General features: G+C 50.4%; 1 protein-coding gene across 1 annotated transcript in view; it reads left to right on the top strand.

Annotated features, from left to right (window-relative positions):
• Positions 1-399: 399 nt before the first annotated feature.
• LOC146863287 (heat shock 70 kDa protein 12B-like) overlaps positions 400-18,626 on the top strand; it is a 209,444-nt gene continuing 191,217 nt past the window's right edge. The window contains exon 1 of the mRNA XM_085642702.1: positions 400-534. The gene's annotated coding sequence lies outside the window, so the exon portion shown is untranslated. The remainder of the gene's footprint in view (positions 535-18,626) is intronic.

Here is an 18,626-nt window from a genome sequence, read left to right as displayed (position 1 = left end):
CGAGTCTATGTGGCTCCTGAGAGTCAGGCCCATGTGTTGCATACCTTGCGCGCTTGTGCCTATGGATAAGGCGCTATGCCTCCCTTTATAACGGAATGCAAACAGACTCCTCCACTACGGAGGGTGGGGCGGGGCTGGAGGGGATCTCATTAAACTCCTGTGAAGGAGTGTTTAGAGGGGGGAGTGGGAATTGCGTCCCGCTCCTCTGGGACCCCCTGGCCCCGCCCCCGCCACTCACATTAGCATCTGGGGTTGCAATTTGAAGCAGCGCCTAGGCTGGGAGTGCCCCGGGTAAGCAAAGGAAGCCGTAAAAAACTTTCTGGCTTCGAGTGCAAGAAAGTTAAAAAAAAAAACAGGATTTGGGGATCGTTTCCTTTCTTCCGCAGTTCGTTTTCTGAGAGGCAAAGGAGAGCAGCGCATCTGGAGCGGGGCAGCCGGGGAGGCTGACAGCATCTCGGCTGGGAGGACCGCTGGACCCTGGCAGCGTGGTGACTGAGCTGCGCGGAGGGCGGGCGCCGCCTCTGGAGAACCGAGGTGAGCGCCAGCGCGCAGCGCTTCGAAGCCTTACACTGTTAATGCCCTGAGTTCAATCTGGGAGACTTTAAGGGGCCCGACCAGCGAGGAATGTCACGAAAGGGTTCAGAACCCAATCAGACGTCATCGAACAAGGGGCGCGCTGGAATCCCTAGATTTGGGGATGCGGGACCTTATTCTAATCACCAGATGGTATTTCTTTAAGACCAATTAGTGAATGACGTCACAAACTACCTCAATGCCCAATTAGGCGTCATGGAGCAAAGGGGTTCCCTGGAATCCTCAATGTTGGGGGTGCAGGAAGGGGTACTGGAACCTAAGTTATTCTACCTTTCACTAGAGGTCCCTTTCAAACATATATATGCCACGGGTGTGGACTCCGCTCAACCCCCCACCTGCTCAGTGTAGCGCCTCTTCTAGTAACTAACAGAAGCGCTAGATACAGGCTGCTAATCCAAGGATGGGGGCATCTGTCCACTGACAAGACTCTTCCCCAACAAGCCCCCCCCCACCCTCACCCCACACCACCACCACATGCTTATTAAACAGGAAATTGCACACTTGCCTTCTAAGTATAAAATGCAAGTTCCCTTACAGCGCTTCAGAGCGGGATTGGGCTACTTGGGTGATCGGTAATGGGAACAAGGACTTTAACTGATTTTTCCAGGATCACACTCGATTTTGTAATACATTTACAGTGATTGTTCTTGTACATACGGCTATTCTTACTTCTTTCTTTCCCTTTCACTAATGTATTATTTGTTTAATGTTTTATTTGTACATTTATGTCTTGTATTTTCAAGCAAATTGCTTCTTGGACCTTTGTTAGGAATAGATATTATTGCCCCTGGTTCAGGTCGGTTGGGCTGCCCCTGTTGTTGGTAATGATAAAATCCATTCTGGTGATGACCAGAGAGGCCCTGAACATAAACCCTGGCTCTGTTTACTCCCTCCGACATCATTATCCTCAGAAACACCCAGGATCCCAGGATCTCGTGTTGTTTGATGGGGTTTAGTTAGGGGGTTGTTTTTTTAGGGTCCAGAATGTCCCGGTGTTTGATGATGTATGTATGGCTCAGCTTTGGATTCCATAGGATAACGTTGCATGATGACGTCTAGTTGTATTTTGGATTCTGGAATGTCTTTGTTTGGTGTCTGGTTGAGTTTTGGATTCCATAAGATACCACGGTATGATGCCGTCGGATTGTATTATGGACTCCAGAATGCTCCTTTGTTTCATGACGTCTGGTTGAGCTTTGGATTCCATAAGTACCATTGTATAATGGCGTTAAATTTTATTTTGTGATACAAGTGATACAAAATGCAGCGGCCAAACTGATGTGTAATAAAGACATGTCCAGCTCTGCTTGTGTGGTCACTTTGCATTGCCTGTCCACGCGTCAAAGAGCGAAGTTCAAACTTTGCCATGCACACAAAGCACTTTATAATACGGGTCCAGCAATCCTACAAGCTAGAGTAGAATTTACACTCCGACACGCGACCTGCGCTCACGCAATCTTGCACTGGCGAAAACAAAACGCATAAAGAACGTCAGATCAGGAGGCCGTTAATTCCCGCAGCTGTTCAGTGGAATACGCTACCACTAGATACGCGTCGTTCTGCAGACCATCCTGGGTTCAGGAAGAAAATAAAGACTTGGGGCCATATCATCAAGAACGGCGCAAACATTATCGCCGCTTTCGCAGCAGGAAAGTGCTGCTAAAGCGGCGATAAGGGGCTTGATAATATGCCCTGGAGAATTCCAATAGAAGTCCAGGTTTGATGTCCGTCACACCAGAACCTGGGCTTCTATTGGAATTCTTTAGGGCATATTGTCAAGCACCTTATAGCCGCTTTAGCAGCAGATAATGTTTGCGCCATTCTTGATAATATGGCCCTTGGCTGTTTAGGATCTAATGACATTTTCTCTGTTTCTATTGAGTGCCACTGTATAACAACGGATAGACTTAGCATCGGGCTGTCGCTTTGGGGAATATTGCTGTGCTTTACAAAAACCATAAATACATACATTTGTGCTCTAGAATGTCCCTTTGTTTGATGACGTCTGGTTGAGTTTTGGATTCCATAGGATACCATTGTATGATGGCGCCAGATTGTATTATGGATTCTGGAACGTCCCTTTGTTTGATGACGTCTGGTTGAGTTTTGGATTCCATAGGATCCCATTGTATGATGGCGCCAGATTGTATATGGATTGTAGAACGTCCCTTTGTTTGATGAGGTCAGGTTGAGTTTTGGATTCCATAGGATCCCATTGTATGATGGCGCCAGATTGTATTATGGATTCTGGAGCGTCCCTTTGTTTGATGAGGTCAGGTTGAGTTTTGGATTCCATAGGATCCCATTGTATGATGGCGCCAGATTGTATTATGGATTCTGGAACGTCCCTTTGTTTGATGAGGTCAGGTTGAGTTTTGGATTCCATAGGATACCATTGTATGATGGCGCCAGATTGTATTATGGATTCTAGAATGTCCCTTTGTTTGATGAGGTCAGGTTTCGTTTTGGATTCCATAGGGTACCATTGTATGATGGTGCCAGATTGTATTATGGATTCTAGAACGTCCCTTTGTTTGATGAGGTCAGGTTGAGTTTTGGATTCCATAGGATACCATTGTATGATGGCGCCAGATTGTATTATGGATTCTAGAATGTCCCTTTGTTTGATGAGGTCAGGTTTCGTTTTGGATTCCATAGGATACCATTGTATGATGGCGCCAGATTGTATTATGGATTCTAGAACGTCCCTTTGTTTGATGAGGTCAGGTTGAGTTTTGGATTCCATAGGATACCATTGTATGATGGCGCCATATTGTATTATGGATTCTAGAATGTTCCTTTGTTTGATAATGTCTGATTTAGTTTTGGATTCCATAGGATACCATTGTATGATGGCGCCAGATTGTATTATGGATTCTAGAATGTTCCTTTGTTTGATAATGTCTGGTTGAGTTTTGGATTCCATAGGATACCATTGTATGATGGCGCCAGATTGTATTATGGATTCTAGAATGGTACTTTGTTTGATAATGTCTGATTTAGTTTTGGATTCCATAGGATACCATTGTATGATGGCGCCAGATTGTATTATGGATTCTAGAATGTTCCTTTGTTTGATAATGTCTGATTGAGTTTTGGATTCCATAGGATACCATTGTATGATGGCGCCAGATTGTATTATGGATTGTAGAATGTCCCTTTGTTTGATGAGGTCTGGTTTCGTTTTGGATTCCATAGGATACCATTGTATGATGGCGCCAGATTGTATTATGGATTCTAGAACGTCCCTTTGTTTGATGAGGTCAGGTTGAGTTTTGGATTCCATAGGATACCATTGTATGATGGCGCCAGATTGTATTATGGATTCTAGAATGTCCCTTTGTTTGATAATGTCTGATTTAGTTTTGGATTCCATAGGATACCATTGTATGATGGCGCCAGATTGTATTATGGATTCTAGAATGTTCCTTTGTTTGATAATGTCTGGTTGAGTTTTGGATTCCATAGGATACCATTGTATGACGGCGCCAGATTGTATTATGGATTCTAGAATGTTCCTTTGTTTGATAATGTCTGGTTGAGTTTTGGATTCCATAGCATACCATTGTATGGTGGCGTCAGATTGTATTATGGATTCTAGAATGTTCCTTTGTTTGATAATGTCTGATTTAGTTTTGGATTCCATAGGATACCATTGTATGGTGGCGCCAGATTGTATTATGGATTCTAGAATGTCCCTTTGTTTGATGAGGTCTGGTTTCGTTTTGGATTCCAATGGTTCGATTGGATGACTACGTCGAATTGTATTTTGGGTTCCAGAATGCCCCTTTGTTTGACAATGTCTGGTTTTATGCTTTGGATTCTAGAATGCATTTTTGCATAATGAGATCTGATTTTACATTTCAGAATGTCCTTTTAATTAGGCGAGTCTGATAAAATGATGGATTCCGGATTGTCTCATCCGTTGATGATGTCTGACGACCCTTGCATTTCAGAATGCCTCTTTGTCCATGCCTGGTCGTCTTTACACATTTACTATTACAACTTCGTACTAATATCTCATTTTTATACAGACACGTCTACTGCAGGCTTTCCAGTTCATCGCGCCCTGAATAACAAGTGTTACCAATACTACTCAGTCATTGGCTTCAGAAGGATGAAACGTTGAGGGAGCCTTGCTGTGGGTGGTACTCTCAACCAGCACAAAGGTTTCTACTGCAAACGCTTCATTCCCTGAGCTTCATCCCACATAACTGTGACGTCATTTACTGGATACCTCTTTTAAAGGTGCCACCCAGGAAATTAGGTCACCATAGGTCTCAAGCCCAACTCTGACATCATCAAACTAAGGAACATTCTAGCGTGATGGTGATTGCTAATGCTACAGGACGGCGCCAAGAGAAGACATTGTCTCTGTATTGAACGGCCTCCTTAGTGCTTGTGTTTCTTGCCCAGCTTCCTGACTCAGGGTCCCCCACCTTTGAACGTGGGATGCGTAAGGTAATTTGGTATTTTCAAAATACAAGACACGACTATGGCCTGAGAGCGCATTCTGCCGCCTCTGTAAAAATAGTTTGTGTTCCAGTCATCTAACGCTAGCCAAACTGACAGGAAGCAGTCTCATATGAGCTATGGTGATGTGTCGTCAGGGACGGGATTATATGCACCGCTCCTGCGTTGAACCGTTTGCCCCTCGGCAACCCGTGCAGATGTAAGTGGATGCACAGACGAGAGCCCGTGCAGCCATTTCCAGGAGCCGTTTGGTCAATTACGGCTGTTTTTAGCGAACGACGGAGTTAATGATGATACATTAATATGCCCAGGACCACACCGTTTTAGTCAACCGGAAAGCTGGGATTAGAGCTAAACTTTGTTGTTTGCTCGCCAAATGAGTGGCGAGGACTGGGCACAAGTCCCTCACTGCAAGTCCGCAACATGCACGTGCACAACAAAACTGCTGTGCACCAAACAGTGTTATAAGCCGCTGCGTTTCACAAGAGAGGCCGCTTGATGAACGCACTGGCGCATAAGGGCCCTGCGGGTGCTTAGAAGCAAGCCTTCAACTGGATGCCGATCAGAGGAAGGGGCACTGAGCAGATTATTATACGTCTTACAGATCATATATCAATAGCCATGGGTGAAGGAGAGAACGTTCAGTGGTTTACAGACCATGTATGAATAGCCACAGGTGAAGGACTGGTCAGTGTTTTACAGACCATTCAAGTACTGCCACAGTTGAAGGAGGGACTGTTCAGAGTTTTACAGACCATGTATGTACTGCCACAGTTGAAGGAGGGACTGTTCAGAGTTTTACAGACGATGTATGTACTGCCATAATTGAAGGAGAGTGTTCAGTGTTTTACAGACCACGTATGTACTGCCATGGGTGAAGAAGAGACTGTTCAGTGTTTTACAGACCATGTATGTACTGCCATTGTTGAAAGAGGGACTGGTCAGTGTTTTACAGACCATGTATGAATAGCCACAGGCAAAGAAGAGAGTGTTCGGTGTTTTACAGACCATGCATGTACTGCCACAGATGAAGGAGGGACTGTTCAGTGTTTTACAGACCATGTATGAATAGCCATAGATGAAGGACTGTTCAGTGTTTTACAGACCTTGTATGAATAGCTACAGACGAAGGACTGTTCAGTGTTTTACAGATCATGTATGAATAGCCACAGGTGAAGGATTGTTCAGTGTTTTACAGACCATGCATATACTGCCATAGGTGAAGGACTGCTCACTGTCTTACAGACCACGTATGAATAGCCACAGTCGAAGGAGAGAATGTTCAGTGTTTTACAGACCATGTTTGTACTGCCATAGTTGAAGGAGGGACTGTTCAGTGTTTTACAGGCCACGTATGTACTGCAATAGTTGAAGAAGAGACTGTTCAATGTTTTACAGACCAGGTATGAATAGCCACGGGAGAAGGAAAGAGTGTTCAGTGTTTTACAGACCAGGTATGAATAGCCATTGGTAAAAGAGAGACTGTTCAATGTTACACAATCCATGCACATTCGGCCAGTGGTCAGTATTAGATAAGCCATGCATGTGTGGCCCTGCATGGCGGTATTTGCATCTTCACGTGTGATGTTCCACTCCGTGAACAGAGAACCGTTCGGTGCCCCCTGTGCTCGCCCCGTGATCCCCACCAGGTGGAGGCCGGGAGTCAGAGCTCTAATGCAGGGCTAAGGATAGACAGAGAGTCCTGTTGTGATACCCGAGCCGCCTGCTGACAGACAGAGCTGCAACAGACCTCCCGAGCCTGTCAGAGGAGCCGTCCCGCAGGATGGGACCCGCCTCGTGCCCAGGACAGAGCACGTCTGCAGGCCCTATCTCTGAGCTTGTGAGATAGTCCAGTGGGTTAATGCAGGAGCCTGCGAGTCTACAGCAGCGAACCCTGCCGGTGTGCCACAGAGATGCTAAGATAGAGCAGTGGGTCATGTACCCGCAGCATACACCTGGCAGTATTAAGCAACGGGTCTGAAAGTGCCTCTCCTCTCACTTAGCAGGAAAAATAAATCCTCGGGTTCATGCTCCTGCAGCGGAAACCTTGGTGTCATCGGGAGCGATTTGAGCCGTGCCCATTCCCAAAAGTTGATGACACCTCCGTGGGTTAAGGCAGCTACTGCGGGCAGCAGTGTGCCATCAGCAGCAGGTACCGCGGTACCCCTCGCTCAGCCGGTGAGATACACCCACACTGACATCAGTCATCAGTAACAGGTTCCCACAATGTTTCCAGCCTCCTGGGGAAACGCCCGGTGCCCGGTGGGGCCAGTCCGGCCTTGCCTACAGCCAGGGCCTGTAGTGTCACAGGGGGAAGGCCAGGCCCCACCATGGTTCCCGTTTCTTATCTCCCTCCCAAACACATAACACTAGCTGTGCTCCTGCCACTTTAAAATGTTCATTTCTGTGAACCAAACTTTCTTTGTTTCACACAAAATGAAACCTGATAGATTCTTAGACTGACAAGACACTTGAATTTCCAGCTGAGACTGTTATCTTGGTGTACTTCTGGAGAGTTGCTTTCCTCATCTCGTTTTTCTGAATACCTGACACAGGTTTTCCGATATCCCACAATGCTCTCGGTTTCATCTCTTTTCCTCTAAATTGCACGATTCCCGTCACTTACACCAAGCCACGGTGCATTGTCTTTTACTGGTATTAGCACAGCAAATACATTACTTTTTCACTTTACTGAGCTCAACTTGTATTTTCACAAGATTTGCCAAGAACCGTCACTATTGTCTTTGCAAAAGTTCAGCAAATGTGTTATTCAATTCTAATTCATAATCATTTAAACCAGTAATGTTTGCATTAATATGCAGATTTAAATGTCTTGCTCAATGTGCGTGTGCTCTTGTAATGTGTTTTTTAAGTGCTATGGGCCTGGTTACGACTTGGACGCAGTTGCGCCGGCTCTCCGCCGAGACAGCTGTGCAAAGCAGCGCAAGGACTGCCTGCCGTATTATGAGTTGAACTCGTGTACGGTCCTTAGCCTTTCCCATGGCGGGGCCTGGAAAGCAGGCACCGCAATGAGAACGGCAAAAAAGTTCCAGCACGGCATGGACAGTGCGTCCATGCAATGGCGTCTCCTCCGCTAAGGCGGAGAGCGTCGCCCCAATGCCTCGAAGCAGCAGAATAAAGTAAAAAATGAAATGATAATAACGTAAGCGCTCCCTTTATTCCGCTACTGCCAGCCTTTTCATGGAGGGACTCTCGCCATGAAACGGCGGGCTGGTCTGTGCAAGTCTCGCTGAGCATCTTACATTGTGGCGCGGCTCCGCCACTGCCAGGGAAGGACTGTTCCGTGGCGCAGCCAGTGGTCCTCTGCCGCAACGACTTTCAAAGTCGTAATACGGCGGACGGTGGACCGCCACCGTGAGTCGATTCGTAATCGGACCCTTAGCTCTTTTCCATTCTTTTTGTTCCTTTTCTCTGGTAGGTTGTTTGCGAGACATAAAAAAATCCAAAACAAAACACTTTCACAGCTTTTAAAATTACATCTGCAGGAACCACGCCTCGGATCTCAAACACTAGGCACAGAGGGCATATACCTTTTTAATTTATACTAATAATTTATAATTCCTATTTGTAAAGCGTGAACATATCACCCTTAAGGGTTTCAACGCACTGGGGGCCGTTGGGGGGGATTAAGTGAGCTACTGCCCAGAGTCACATGATGCTGAGCTGAGCTGCCACAGGCGCTGGGGATCAAACCGTGGACCCAGCACTCTGGCGGCAGTCGTTCTGGCCGCTGTGCCACACTTCTCCTCACGTTCCAGAGCCAGACCACAGAGGAGTGACAGGAGCAGGACAAACAGCTGCTGAGAGCTCTCATCGTGGCAAGAAACCACCCATGACAAAATGCGACTGCTATTAGATAAGTGGAAAAGCAATGTGTTATCCTTAAGGAAACATAACCAATCATTGTATGGTTTGATAATAAAGTCACACAGTGATTGGCCATGTTTTTTAATGTAACGTCCTTTCACTGGCTCCAAAAACTGTACCTCAGGAACTGGCCAACCTGACCACAGCCAATCCAGACTTTGCTCTCATGCTTTTCGTACTTGAAGCCGCATGGGAGCCATGTCAGGATTGGTGTGAGCAGGTGAGCCCAGCGCTCCAAGGGAGCCTAACAGAGCATGGGTTTGAGAGGTCCAAAGTGCGCATGACGGTCTGGACACAGTCAGAAACCTGTCCAACCCGACATGCGCACTGGACGTCAGCTGGAAGCCATTGCGAAACAAAAAGACTGGTCCCGCCCTGCCCCCACCCCTGAAGAACAAACACATTGGTCAGACTGAGCCCAGTCCATTAAAAAGGCGGGAGTGAGACTTGGTGAATTTTTAAACGATACGATTGTGGCTGCTTCTAGTGAAGGGACAACACGCTTTTGCCCCCGAGGAGGAACCATCCCTGGTTACATGTTACGCTACAGATGTCTGTAAAACACAATGGGGTCTGTTCACAAATGTACGTAAAGATGTACTCCTTTTCTGACCTTTTACATGCTCTTACATGCCTTTGTGAATTGGGCCCAAACATCTAAAATGAGAATAAAATGTAAATAAATTGGAAATATTCAAATAGTACAAATCGAAAGGACCGTGGGACTCAGAAAGTCATGTAAGAGTACATAAAGGAGCACTCATGGAGTGCTACTCACTGTGCACATGAGTGATCCTAGTCCCACAGACAACAAGCATGGTAGTATTTAGGCACATCAATGGAGGCTTGGGAAGAGAACACCTCCTATATAATTATAATCCCTAGATGCCACCTTTCAGTTGCTTCAGGGCGCTGTAAGATGCAGCAGCGTCTGAGCCTTGGGAAGATGGACTGAGTGAGAGTCCTGTCTGTGATGGAGGGCCAGAGTCAATCTTCTTCACTGCCGAAGGGAATGAGTTGAAAGCGAGGCGGAACAGGTCAGTTTTCAAGTCCTTCCTGAAGCTTGCGCTACTGGTCTCTGCCCTCAGGCTTTGCTTCACTGAGTTCAAGTCGAGGACCCTGGATTCCCAGTATCTCTTTGGGTGCATGGGATGTGGGGAGACTCTGTGGCTGGGTTGGATCTGGCACTCTGTGCAGAGTAAGAAGGGACCAGCAGTCTGTCTGCTCAGAGTTAGAAGGGGCCAGTGCTCTGACTGCTCAGAGTTAGAAGGGGCCAGCGCTGTCTGCTCAGATGTGGGTGGGAACCAGAAGTCTCCCTGCTCAGAGATAGATGGGACCAGCAGTCTGTCTGCTCAGAGATAGGTGGGACCAGCAGTCTCCCTGCTCAGAGAAAGGTGGGACCAGCAGTCTCCCTGCTCAGAGAAAGGTGGCACCAGCAGTCTGCCTGCTCAGAGATAGGTGGGACCAGCAGTCTCTCTGCTCAGAGAAAGGTGGGACCAGCAGTCTGCCTGCTCAGAGATAGGTGGGACCCGCAGTCTGTCCAATCAGAGATACGTGGGACCAGCATTCTGTCTGCTCAGAGATAGGTGGGACCAGCAATCTGTCTGCCCAGAAATAGGTGGAACCAGCACTCTGTCTGCTCAGAGATAGGTGGGACCAGCACTCTGCCTGGTCAGAGATAGGAGCGACCAGCAGTCTGTCTGCTCAGAGATAGGTGGGACAAGCAGTCAGTCTGCTCAGATGTAGGTGGGACCAGCAGTCTGTCTGCTCAGAGATAGGTGGGACCAGCACTCTGCCTTCTCAGAGATAGGTGCGACCAGCAGTCTGCCTGCTGAGAGATAGGTGGAACCAGCAGTCTGCCTGCTCAGAGATAGGTGGAACCAGCAGTCTGTCTGCTCAGAGATAGGTTGGACGAGCAGTCTGTCTGCTCAGAGATAGGTGGGACCAGCAGTCTGTCTACTCAGAGTTAGGTGGGACCAACAGTCTGTCTGCTCAGAGATAGGTGGGACCAGCAGTCTGTCTGCTCAGAGTTAGGTGGGACCAACCAACAGTCTGTCTGCTCAGAGATAGGTGGGAAGAGCAGTCTGTGTGCTCAGAGATAGGAAAGACCAGCACTCAATCTGCTCAGAGATAGGTTGCACCAGCAGTCTCTCTGCTCAGAGATAGGTGGGACCAGCACTCTGTCTGCGCAGAGATAGGTGGGACCAGCACTCTGTCTGCTTGGACATAGGTGGGACCAGCAGTCTGTCTGCTCAGAGATAGGTGGGACCAGCACTCCGTCTTTGTTTCACTGCGTTCAAGACTCTAGGACCCGGAATTCCCATTATCCGCCCACCATGTTGGATCCAACAGAATGCTCTTTGGGTATATGGGATATGGGGAGACTCTTTGGCTGGGTTGGCACTGGCACTCTGTTCATAGTAAGAAGGGACCAGCAGTCTGTCTGCTTAAAGTTAGAACAGGCCAGTGCTCTGACTGCTCAGAGTTAGAACGGCCAGCACTCTGTCTGCTCATAGATAGAAGGGGCCAGCGGTCTGTCTGCTCAGAATTAGAAGGGGGCAGCACTCTGCTCAGAGTTAGAAGGGTCCAGTGCTCTGTCTGCTCAGAGATAGAAGGGGGTAGCAGTCTGTCTGCTCAGAATTAGAAAGGGACTGCCCTCTGCTCAGAGTTAGAAGGGGCCAGCAGTCAGGGCCGGACTGGCCGTAGCGGGCACTGGGCGTTTCCCCGGTGTGCCGTCAGGGTGGGGGCCGGTTTGGGCCCTTGGGGGCCGTTTTTGTTACCAGGGGCCGGCAATATCGACCCCCTGTAACAAAATCGGCCGGAACCGGCCGCAGCTAAGAGCTCCGCCACACACCCCCTCGCCCCTATGGGGTCGGTGGAGCAGTTTGCCAGGGCCGGTTTTGGTTCCTTGTCCGGCCCTGCCAGCAGTCTGTCTTAGAATTAGAAAGCGTCAGCACCCTGCTCAGAGTTAGAAGGGGCCAGCAGTCTGTCTGCTCAGAATTAGAAAGGGTCAGCACTCTGCTCAGAGTTAGCCGGGCCAGAAGTCTGTCTGCTCAGAATTAGAAAAGGTCAGCACTCTGCTCAGAGTTAGAAGGGGCCAGCAGTCTGTCTGCTCAGAATTAGAAAGGGTCAGCACTCTGCTCAGAGTTAGAAGGGGGCAGCAGTCTGCCTGCTCAGAGATAGGTGGGGCCAGCAGTCTGCCTGCTCAGAGATAGGTGGGACCAGCAGTTAGTCTGCTCAGATGTAGATGGGACCAGCAGTCTGTCTGCTCAGAGATAGATGGGACCAGCAGTCTGTCTGCTCAGAGATAGGTGGGACCAGCAGTCTGTCTACTCAGATATAGGTGGCACCTGAATCCCTGCCAAGTCGAGGTCCTTCCACCCAGCCAATCCCTGTCCTCTGGACGCCTGGCAGCGTCTCTGTGTTCTGCCACCATCAGCATGTGCCTAAAGTGCAGACACACGTGGCCTTTGTTTAGGGGCAGGTGTCTGCTTCACCTGCTGAAGAGACTTAAGGCTTTACACATGCTCCACCCTGGTGGACACTCCTCAAACAAATAGATATTGTACACTTGCCATGGTGTAGGAAAACAAATAATTCATTGCTTATTCCCATGGTATCTGCGCCGAACAATGCAATGCGGTCCTGTCTGGATGTAAAAGTGGGAATTACGCCTGACGTGGCTGTGGGCTTTGTAGAAGGCTGTAAAACTACCACCAATCACTCACGGTGACCACTAAAGGGTTAAATCACGTGGAAAGGAAAAGCTCGGAGCCAGCTGCCCTCCGAGGATGTCTCTGCGAACCCTCTGCGGCGAGGCTGGTCTCAAAAAGGAACAATTCGGAATAAAGCCGTGTCCTGCCGCGGGCTGTCACCCGAGGTCTCCTGGGGAGTGGGGATGAAAGGGGCCGTGGCGAGGCGGCATGACACTTCTTTACCCCATGCCAGATGCCACCCGCTCCAAAGGGCCCTCCACCCATCTCTGGTGCTCGCGCGCGCCCGGGTGGGATTCAGCTCTGGCATTCCACGAGCAGGCCCCGCCCCCAAGTGATCGGCATTCAGAGCATCCTCTGACGTGCTTTGTTGTGCATTCCAAGCTGGACGGGGGGGGGGTGGAGGGGCTGGCTGGTACACCCATCTATCTCAGTCACGGCAGAGCCCCTGAAACTCACTCCAGACAGACAACAGGGACGCATAGGTTAATTCAAGGTCACCCACTTGACCTATCTCCTCCCACGACAATTACAATGCAAGGCTCTAAACTGTTGTCATGTTAAAACCTTTCAATTGTACTCACAGTTGCCAACCCTAAATTTAAATGGAAGCTCATTTACGGCATCTTGGAAATTCCCGTTGAAATCTTTCACGTTCCAATGATAATTTTCTTTTTCACACCCAATATAAATTAAGAAAATTCTTTTTTTTCTGTTCTCTAATCTGTCTTTTAAGTTTTTTTTTTAAAGAAAAAAAATAATAGGCAATAAACCAATAACGATATATTCACCTGATGCTTTGAACGTTACTGTTGAAAGCTGTGAGTGGCCCGAGTGAAGCCGGCAGCGCCGCATGCCTCCCGGCGCCGTGCTCCCGTTACGGAACAAGCATTAGCAAATACGTGTACCTTTGAAATGTGTTAGCTGACATTTTGGCTTTACCAATGCTTGTTGCTGATGCTGACCTGGTCAAAAAACAGGCCTGTGGCAGTGTGATGATGTTTACATGGGCGGATGTTTCCACACGTGCACGTATGATGGCCTTTTATTTTACTTGTAATTTTTACATATTATAGAGAAAAAAGCAGCCCATTAGCTAATTACAGCTGCCAGCCCCCCACGCCAACCCGAACAATTAACAAAAATTAAAGGGGAAGCAACTCAGGGCCACCAAGAAGCGGGGAGCAATGGTGATCAGGGAAACTGGAGGAGCAACAAAGGACCTGGAGGGATAGGAAAATAAGACATTAAAAAACGCAGAATGGGGGAGGAGCCTAGCGCGCATCCAAGATGGTCGCGTGAGCACAGGGCTCCCCGGACCCTCGCTGCTCCTCGGAATTTATCCTGACTCTATCCTGACTTGGTTGATGGAATCTGGGAGACGAATGCTGGCTGAACACTAAACTCCTTTCGGAAATCAAATCGGACCTGGCAATCCGGAGTTATGGCGGTTTGAACTTTTGAGGCCCACCCGACGGCTGTGCCCGATGCGAGGGTGATCTGTGGAGCCGGGGCGTAGTTGAACAACAACGGCAGCGGGGCCGTGCCAGTGGCCGTCACATCACTTTCGGTTTCACTTTTGGTCTTTGAGGGGCTGGACTGTGGACTTGCTTGGTGCGACTGGGCTTTCATTTTGCCTTCGCTTGATGCCGGTGGCTTCGTCTGCTGCCAGTGTGCTCATTGACGGTGGTCCCTTCGCTCCGCCATATTGCGGCCTGTGGTGCGACACGCGTCTGCCTGGTCTGTGCCACCTCGACGCTTCTTCGGTGGTCCCCTTCGGCGACCGAGGTTCTCATGGGAGGCAAGGGAGACCCCGAGAGGCGTAAGACCAAAACATCCCTACGTGGGGGACCGGTCCAGACGAACAACATGGACCGCTACACTCAGGGTAAAAGATCCCCCGGGACGGCCAATGTCCCCCCGGAGAACACCAGTGGTGGCCCGTCCGTTTCTCCGGATCTGTCCCTGCAGGACATCATGGGCGCCATTAAGGGCATCAGAGAGACCATCGCTACGCAGTACGAGGTCTTGGCCCGTAAAATCGACACGGTGGCCATTGACATTACGCTAATCCGGGCGGATCTCTCTAAGACCAACGAGAGGGTTCAATCGCTGGATGTGCGGACGTCCTCCCTTGGTACGGACGTGTCGGACCTGCAGGCCACTCTCGGCGATCTCAAGTCGGCCAATGATCTGATGGCCCGGCGGCTGGAAGACTTCGAGGGACGGGCCCGCCGCAATAACATCCGCGTCATAGGCGTTCCGGAGACCTCCGATAACCGCCCGGTTGACCTCCTGGTCGAGGAGCTCATCCTCGAACATCTTGCTCCCGCTGGCCTGAGTAAGTTTTTCGCTGTGGAGCGGGCCCATCGAGTCCCAGGTGGCCGGCCGCGACCGGGTGCCCCCCCGAGGCCTATCGTTGCGAGACTTTTCCATTACAGAGACCGAGACGCGATTCTGCAGGCCTCACGGGTCCATGGCCCGGTCCGACATGAGAACTCGTCCATTATCTTTTTCCCGGACTTCACCCAACTTGTCCAGAAACAGCGGATGGGCTTCCAGGGGGTGAAGCGGCGTCTCCGGGACCTCGGTCTCAAGTACTCTATGCTTTATCCTGCAAGGCTCCGAGTGGAACATGACGATCGGACTACCTTTTTTGACTCTCCTGCGACTGTGAGTGACTGGCTGGATTCGCTGCCGGACCGGGGTGACCGGACTGGGCCCTCTGCCGGTACCGAGGGTGGCGGGTCTCCTTTGGAGTGACTTATGGTCCCGGACTCTGCCATGTTGTACTGTTCGGCTGGGTTCTACTTCTTTTGTGCATTTTGTTTCACTATGTTGTGTGTGGGGAGCGGGCGGGGACGGGTCCCTTCCCTCCTCCGGGGTCTTTTCGTAGAATGGGGTTTGTAGGGCGACAGGCACACTGCAAGTTGGGGTGGTTTTTTGGACCGCAGGGGTGCAGGGTGGGGGGTGTTGGAGTTGGGGGGGGTGTTGGTGGGTGGGTGGGGTTGTTTGCATTTGTGTTTTTTGTTTTCAAGGCGAAGTATTGGCTATGGTTCATCCTTGGGTGTTGAGCTCTTTGCTAGGGGGCCCTTGATCTACTGGAGGGGATGGGGGGGGACGGGTTGAGATTGATGTCTTGGAACGTCAATGGATTGGGGGACCGTATCAAACGGGGTGTTGTGCTGCAATATCTGCGTCGTCTGACTCCTGATGTGGTGTTCTTACAGGAGACGCATCTGGTTGGCAATGTTTGTCGGGCTATGAACAGGGGGGGATTTCGACTTGTGGCCCACTCTGGTTTCACCACTGGTTCGAGAGGGGTGGGCATTCTCTTGCGAGCTTCACTTCCGTTGGAGATCACCAGGGTGGTCCCAGGCGATAGAGGGCGCTATGTGGCTCTGACTGGGAGGTGGGAGGGGCAGTCCCTTTCCTTGATCTCGGTCTATGTTCCCCCGGGCCTCCAGAACTCCACCTTCTCAGACTTGGGTCGTATGTTGCTCGGGCTTCCTGACAGTCTTTTGCTTATGGGTGGGGACTTTAATTCGGTTGTCTCGGGTGACCTGGACCGTCATCCGCCCAGGGCCCTCCCTGCTGCCCAGGCGTGGCTGGGCGGGCTCCTGGAGACCTTCGGTCTGGTGGACTGTTGGAGGTTAATGCATCCGACACAGTGTCAGTACACCTTTCACTCTGGGGCCCATGGGAGTCTCTCCAGACTGGATTATTTCCTTATGCCCGCGGCCCAGGCTACTCAGATTCGAGATGTCAAACACCTGGCCAGGGGTATTTCTGATCATTCCCCACTGTGGTTGCTTTTTGACACCGGGTCGCGGTCCGCTGGGCGGATCGCTCCTATTAACCCTTGGTACCTGCGAGACCCCAAGATCCGTGATAGCCTGATTAAGTCGATTGATCAATATTTTTCTGAGAATGAGGGGTCGGTGTTGTCCTCGGTGTCCCTGTGGGAAGCTTTCAAAGCAGTGCTCCGCGGGCATGCCCTGTCCCAGATAGTGGAGGCCAAGAGGGTTAAGAGAGAGGCGGTTGTGACGCTGGGGACTGAAATATCGGGGCTGGAGGCAGCCTTGGAGGCGGGTGTCTCCCCGGATGGGCTGCATGCCCTCAGCCTGAAGCAGTTTGAATATAAGTCTCTCGTCACTGATGCTGCCAAGACTATGTATAGGGAGCAGCAGGGTAGGTTGTATGACGCCGGAGACAAGGCGGGTAAGCTGATTGCCTGGTTGGACAAGAAGGAGAGAGTGAATCGTGTGGTCCCGGAGCTTCGGGTGTCGGATGGAGTGTGTGTGACTGAGCCTGGTGAGATTATTGAGTGTTTTGCTGACCACCTCCGTGCAGTGTACTCCCCGGTGTCTGATAGAGATGAGGACGACTCTCGTCTTCTGCTTCGGGATATTGCCCTGCCCGGCTTATCCGTCGAGGACCGCGAGCTGATGGATGCCCCTTTGTCTGTCGAAGAGATAGCTACTGCGATTCGCTCCCTCCGCTCGGGCAAGGCTATGGGCCCCAACGGTCTGCCGATTGAACTATATAAGTTGCGCCCGGATAAAATCGCGCCTTTCCTCCGTCATATGTTTCAGGAATCGCTCGAGAGGGGTTCCCTTCCTGACGACCAGCGTCTGGCTACTATAGTGGTGATTCCCAAGGAGGGTAAGCCACGTGACCGCTGTGCCTCCTATAGGCCTATTTCCCTGCTGAATGCCGAACCCAAAATCCTTGCTAAGGTCCTCGCCAATCGCTTGCTGAGCGTTATATGTGACTTGATACATCCGGATCAATGTGGCTTCATCCCACATCGTAATACCGCTCTCAACTTACGGCGTCTGCACGTCGTCCTCGCTAGGGCTGAGTACTTCGCTGAACCGGCCATATTGGTTTCCCTAGACGCCACGATGGCCTTTGATACCATTGAATGGCCATTTCTTTGGGCCGTCTTGGCGAAGTTTGGTTTTGGGGAGGGGTTCCTTAGCTGGGTGAAGCTCCTTTATGCTGGACCAATGGCTCAGGTGGTTGTCAATGGGCGGGTTTCTCGGCCTTTCGCTCTCGGGAGGGGAACTAGGCAGGGGTGCCCGTTGTCCCCGCTGCTCTTTGCTCTCGCCCTGGAACCGCTCGCTGCCTGGCTCCGTTGGGAGCCCTCGATTAGAGGGCTCCGGTGGGCCCCGGGCTTCGAGGATCGGGTTTCATTGTACGCGAATGATATTCTCTTGTATCTCACCTCACCGCGGAAGTCGCTCAATGTTCTCTTTGATGTCCTTACTTCCTTCGGGAAAAACTCGGGTCTGATAATCAACTGGTCCAAATCTTGTGTGTATCCTATCTCTGGTGGTCTTCCTCTCTTGCCTCCTCGGCTTCCGCTCCAAATATCTCAGTCCGGCTTTAAATACCTGGGGGTGTACGTTTCGTTGGATCCGGCGGTCCGCTATGAGCAGAATCTCCTGTCTCCACTCCGGCGTTTGAGGGCAGATACGGCTCGGTGGTGTAAGCTGCCCTTGTCTCCGCTTGGTCGCGCGGCGCTGTTTAAAATGATGTCCCTTTCCAGATTCCGTTATGCACTCCAGAACTCCTTCGATGTCATTCCTGCGGCCTACTTTAGGGAGGTGGAGAGTTTGCAGCGGAGACTGGTTTGGGACGGGCGATCGCGTATCGCTTTGGCCAAGCTGACTCTTTCCTGGTATGACGGGGGCATCGCGCTTCCTGATATTAGACGGTACTATTGGGCCTCCCAGCTGTCTGCCATTAATCATGCTACGTACGCTCCTGGTTCAAACCCGGCATATGAGATGGATAAATTCCTGCTCCCCGGCGGTAACTATAACAGAGCGCTTTACTCGCGGTCTGCTGGTAGGGCCCTTACGGGCCCTACCAGGATTGCGGTCCGTGTATGGAAGGCGGCTAACGTTGCGATGGGCTGGAGTGAGCGTTTAACGTGCGCCACTCCTCTAT

Source organism: Triturus cristatus, chromosome 2_2, assembly GCF_964204655.1.
Source record: "Triturus cristatus chromosome 2_2, aTriCri1.1, whole genome shotgun sequence".
NCBI classification, from domain to species: Eukaryota; Metazoa; Chordata; class Amphibia; order Caudata; family Salamandridae; genus Triturus; species Triturus cristatus.
The sequence above is the reverse complement of the archived record's forward strand: the minus strand, read 5'-3'. Positions and strand labels throughout refer to the sequence as shown.